The sequence below is a fragment of the Leptodactylus fuscus genome, chromosome 1, assembly GCF_031893055.1.
Source record: "Leptodactylus fuscus isolate aLepFus1 chromosome 1, aLepFus1.hap2, whole genome shotgun sequence".
NCBI lineage: Eukaryota > Metazoa > Chordata > Amphibia > Anura > Leptodactylidae > Leptodactylus > Leptodactylus fuscus.
Genome location: NC_134265.1, coordinates 362,786,765 through 362,793,047, shown reverse-complemented (window position 1 = coordinate 362,793,047; position 6,283 = coordinate 362,786,765). Strand labels below are relative to the sequence as shown.

Below are 6,283 nucleotides of genomic sequence, written 5' to 3'. Positions count from 1 at the left end.
GCTGCAACTCTATGGGCTGGAACAGAGTCTACTGCTCCTAACCCTGGTGTAGAGCTGGCAGTTCAGGATTTACTGGGTACTAACTACAGAGCAGATAGAGGCTAGAGAAACCCCACACAGAGGCCTAGTCTGAACACCTGCCTGGATATTGGAGCCTAGCCCTGAACTACTGTCATTTAACAAACTTCAGTCAAAGTGTGAGCGCCGGGCGGGCATCGGCTCACACTATTTAAAGGAGCGGTAGCTATGACCTCACCGCTCATGCTCAGTAGGGACGAAATGGCACTTAGCTTGCGAGTGGCTCCAATAGGTCTGAGCATGCTCAGTAGGCCGAAAGCTGGACTTACACTCCAGACACCATACTATCCGAGGCCGGGGGCGAGAGTTAGATTGATCCGCCGGTAGCGCTGTGCACTGAGCGAGAATATTGCGGGACCCAATCCTAACATCCACCTACTCCGGCGTTTCGACAGCTTTCAAGCTGGCCTGTTGCTGAATGTGTTCCTCGCGCTGTGCCTGTGATTGTGCTGACATCTCAGCAGCTTAATGTGAAGCCATATAATGAGGGCGTTGTTTGTGTTGATGATCCGCATGCTCCGGCGTTCCGGCAAATATGAAGCTCGTCTGTCACTGAACTCATTACTTGTGCAGTGCCCGTAATTGTTGTGACATCTCAGCAGCTCGCTGCAATGCCATATAATGCATGTGTTGTTGACATCGATGATCTCCCTCAGCTCCGCTTGAGGAGAACGCTTTGATTCCTAGCTACCTTCATAGCTCTCGTTGCTTGCGCCAAATTAGATTCTCTTTTTCCAGGCTTGTTTAAAGTTGACAAACTGCTAATTTGGATGAAAGGTGTTTGCCCTTGTCAGTTTGTCTGCACGGCCTGGAGCAGATCAAATAATATGCAAATTGCAAATATATGTACACAATCCACAGAGGGTTAGCATGTGTTTACACAGAGAGATAAAAGCTTTGGGACCTGAGATAAGCTGCTACAGGAGCAGTGTAATATAGTAAGTGACCATAAATTCATAACAGTTGTGAAGCCATGTCATTTACCTGGATAAAGATAGCCAATGTTTTAATCGAGGTTACAATCTATCAATGTGCCAAATTTCATTCAAATCCATTCAGCGTTTTTTTGCGTGATTGAGGAATAAACATCCAAACATCCAAACTTTACCATTTATAATATTAGTAGGATACTATATTACACTGTTCCTGCAGCAGCTTATCTCAGCTTCTGATAAAGCCAGGTCTGTTATCTCTCTATGTAAACACTCAGCTAACCCTCAGTCCATTCTGTACCTGCATTTGCATATTATATGATCTGCTCCAGGCATTGCTCACACACTGAACTGGAAAACACCTTTAACCCTTACACTGCCAAGCACGTGGCTCTACGTCCTCCCAAGGTGGCACATCAGTAGCGGAGGATGTAGCTGATATCTCTGGATTGCTTCAACATATCTTGATTCTTTAAAATACATTTTTTTTTTTTTTTTTTTTTAAGCCTACAGCACCTGGTATTCCCAGGCGGTCTCCCATCCAAGTACTAACCAGGCCCGACCCTGCTTAGCTTCCGAGTTCAGGGTGGTGTGGCCGTAGGCTTTAAAATACATTTTAAAGAGAAGAATCTCATCTCTAAAATTATACCAAGAACTTGATGATAAAACTTACAGTTTTGGAGTGATTCACTGTTGAAAACGCTATTTGGCATTGAGATCAATTCCCAATAGTGTTTCAACAGTGATTTGCTGAAAAATTATAAGTTCTATCATCAAATTCTTGATATTATTTTAAAGATGAGATTCTTCTCTTTAAAATGCATTTTAAAGCATCAAGATATGTTGATGCAGTCCAAAGATATAGGGCTCTAAAATGTCCTCCCCTTCCTGTCTAAGCAAGCAATTTGTGAACTGTAACAGGAAAGGGAGAGGGGCAGGAGCAGCCCAGCAGCGTGCACAGAGACAAAGAAACAATCTCACTCTGTACATAACTTGTATGTGACCCCAGGAGGGGGGTGGCAGGGACTCTTCTGTTCCTATTAACCCTTCTCCTGCCAATCAGAGAGCATACTATACTTTAGTGCTCTGATTGTCACATACAAATATAATGTAATTCTCCCCTGAGCCTTACTAGTGGGGTATTCTTATGTAATACCCTCTAAACATAACAAGGAAGTTTATTGACCCAGATGTTTACCATTGTCCAGGTCGCAGCGCCAAAAAAAAGTTGCTCCAAACACTTACACAACATATACACAAAGTCATGAATAACGTTTACATTTCACCCAATCCCTGTCCTGTCCATACCTGAGCTTTCTAGAGTAAAATACATCTCTAGTGATGTCCGTTAAACACACACTAAAATAATAGTAATAACGATTATCACTAGAGATGACGTATAGATTGCTAAAATTATTATAGGGGGATGGAAAAAATATTTTTATGTAAAATCCTATTCAATTTGCATGCACAAAAAGGGATGGCATATTTCTGAGATTTTGGCATTTCTCTAACACCCGCCCTTGTAAATATATACATGTGTGGTATGTACTGTATGTATAGTGTGGTATGTATATATAGCGTGATGTGTATATATGTGTATTATGTATATAGTGTATGTGTGGTATATATATATATAGTTTGCTATGTACTGTATATATATAGTGTGGTATGTATATACATGTGTAGTATGTACTAGATAGATAGATAGATAGATAGATAGATAGATAGATAGATAGATAGTTAGATAGATAGATAGATAGATAGTTTGGGGTGTATATATACATGTGTGGTATGTATGAACTCACATATTGCACTTTTTTAGAAAGTACATTTTGTTTGCAAAACTGGATTGCTTGAGCCGCACTTTAGTGGCAAATTAGAATTTCTGTGCAACTTTTGCTTGAAATCTCTGTTTGCTGCAAAGTTGCATGAAGGTGGTTGTATATATGAACTATTAAATTGTGTTTTTATATATGGAATGCTGCATAATCCTGCTTGTCTTCTGTATTACATCTTGTAAACATCTTGCGTGGTACCAGTCCCAAAGAAACCCAACCCGATGGACTACAATGACTACCGACCCGTAGCACTGACATCCCACCTGATGAAGGTCCTAGAGAGACTGGTCCTGACACACCTACGCCCCCTAGTGAGCTCCGCTCTGGACCCCCTCCAGTTTGCCTACCGGCCGGGCATTGGGGTAGATGACACCATCATCCACCTTCTTCATAGAGCTCTCTCTCACCTGGAGAAACCCGGGAACACTGTGAGAATAATGTTCTTTGATTTCTCCAGTGCGTTCAACACCATTCTGCCAGGGCTACTGAGGGAGAAGCTGAACTTTGGTGGAGTGGACCATCACCTGTCCAACTGGATACTAGACTACCTGACAACCCGCCCTCAGTATGTGAGAGCCCAAGACAGTGTGTCTGACACTGTGATCTGTAGTACGGGGGCATCACAAGGTACAGTTCTTGTCCCATTTCTCTTCACACCGTACACTGCTAACTTTAGGCACAACTCCTCCAGCTGTTACTTACAAAAGTCCTCCGATGACTCTGCTATAGTAGGCCTTATCTACTGATGGCGACGATAGGGAATACAGAGACTTAAATCAGGATTTTGTTGAATGGTGCCAGCAGAACCAGCTCAGGATTAATGCTGGGAAGACCAAGGAGATGGTGGTGGACTTTAGTAAACGGAGAGGTGCTCCGACCCCGGTGGAGATCCAGGGGACATGTATTGAGATAGTCAGGACCTATAAGTATCTGGGCGCGCTCCTCAATAATAAACTAGACTGGGGTGATCACCTGGAGGCGCTGCACAGAAAGGGCCACAGCAGACTCTACCTGCTCAGGAGGCTGAGGGCCTTCGGAGTCCAGGGGACACTTCTTAGGGCCTTCTTCAACTCTGTGGTTGCCTCAGCCATCTTTTTCGGTGTAGCCTGCTGGGGGAGCAGTATATCAACCAGGGACAGAAATAGACTTGACAGGCTGATCAGGAGGGCCAGCTCTGTCCTGGGGAGCCCCCTGGACCCAGTACAGGTGGTGGGTGACAGAAGGATACTGTCTGTGGTGACCTCCATGCGGGAGAACAAATCCCACCCCATGTATGGGACCCTGATGGGACTTTGCAGCACTGTAAGTAACCGTCTGCTTCACCCCAAGTGTGAGAAGGAGCTATTGCAGGTCCTTCCTTCCAACTGCGACCAGGCTGTATAATCTACATCAGACCAAGCGAAGATCACTCCGCACAGAGAACTAATGATTATGAATGTCCTCCTTCTTTCTTCTCTGTTCCTTAGCTGCTATGGACTCCTAGCATATCTTTCTCAGCATATGTGTGCCTACTACTTCTGTAATATTTACTGTGTATTATCCTGTATCTGTATTACTATGCAGCTGAAACATACTGAAATTTCCCCACTGTGGGACTATTAAAGGATTATCTTATCTTATCTTATTAGGGTTTTTGGGAGTCCGAGCTCTTGTTGTAGTTGATGTTTGCGGTACATACAGTATATATACACATTGTATATACCATAAGCTATTATTTGAAATAGTAAAAAGAAAAGATTTTCCAGCAGCTCTCCTATATTATTATATATTATATTATATTATATTATATTATATTATATTATTTTAAAAGTATTTTGTATATGATTGTGACCTTGAACATGAGTTTTAGGTGCAAATATGTGTTTTAGCGTATTTCTTCAAAAAATTATTTGTGTTTGTCGCAAAGTTGCATGAACGTGGATGTGGCTATTGATGACCCATTGAGACATATGTACTCTTCAAGTTGTCTACTTTCAAAAAATATATAGGGTTTAGGGGTTCACTTACTTTTCATGGTGTGTAATCCCTACATTTTATAGGATGATATTTTTTTTACATTTCCAGCTTCAAAGCAGATTTTTGTTCCTTCCAGTTCTAGCAATTTTCTGAAGACATGTGCATGCGGGTTCAGGCCATAGTGATATGAATGAACTCTGCACATGTTAAACTCTTATTTTTAGGAGGTTTGGTGCATTACATTTTTTGTTTGGTTTCTGCTTTTAGCAATTAATATACATTTATTTGCATTTTTTTCATAAAACATTCATTTAAATCAAAATTGCATGAAGGTGCCTGACAATGCAGCAGGTGTTTAAGAAAATATATATGGATTTTCCCTTCTCCCTCTCATTATTTAATTATTTAGCTTACATAATTCATGAGATGAATATCTGATTTTAAATTTACTTTTATGGGAGTTCAATCATTAGATTTGTTCCTAAATTACAGGAGCTTTACTGCTTCTATCTGACCCTAAGGGTGCATGCACACTACGTAACGCCGGGCGTGTATGAGAGCCGTACACGCCGGCGTTACAGCAGGGCTGCCGAACACTTCCCATTCACTTCAATGGGAGCGCTCGTAAACGCCGCTGTTACGAGCGCTCCCATTGAAGTGAATGGGAAGTGTTCGGCAGCCCTGCTGTAACGCCGGCGTGTACGGCTCTCATACACGCCCGGCGTTACTCAGTGTGCATGCACCCTAAGGGTGCATTCACACTACGGATACGGTGACTGATTCTGAACATAAAAACACGTTCAGAATCAGCGCATATAAAGCAGATCCCATTCATTTCTATGGGAGCCGGCATACGAGCGCTCCCCATTGAAATGAATGGGCTGCTTTTTTCTCTACGAGCACTCCCATTGAAGTGAATGGGAAGCAATCGTGTGTACGGCTCGCCGTGTGAAGAGGCCCGGCGCTCGGCTCAGTCCGAGCCGTACACGCGAGCGCTTCCCATTCACTTCAATGGGAGCGCTCGTAGAGAAAAAAGCAGCCCATTCATTTCAATGGGGAGCGCTCGTATGCCGGCTCCCATAGAAATGAATGGGATCTGCTTTATATGCGCTGATTCTGACTGTGTTTTAACGTTCAGAATCAGTTACCGTATCCGTAGTATGAATGCACCCTAACTTGAGAAGGAGTTGGAATTGAAGTAGGAGTCAGAGTTATAGTCAGTGTCAATGGTTTGGTCTACTGACATCACAGTTTCCCTTGGGGGTCAGAAAACAAGGTACCATTTAGTTTTAAAACTTTTTAAAAATAGAAAAAATACAAATTTAAATCCCTCCCCCTTCCCCCCAAATACATGTAAAAGTAAGTAATAAAACTGAACAAACACATTAGGCATCCCCATGTCATAAAATGCCAGGACTACAAAAATAAAAGCATGACGGGGGAGGGGTATATGGTCTGGTATGGAGGAGACTAGAT

General features: G+C 42.6%; 1 pseudogene; it reads right to left on the bottom strand.

The window, feature by feature from the left end:
* Positions 1-1,514: 1,514 nt before the first annotated feature.
* On the bottom strand, positions 1,515-1,613 carry LOC142190552 (5S ribosomal RNA; annotated as a pseudogene).
* Between the last annotated feature and the right edge of the window lie 4,670 nt (positions 1,614-6,283).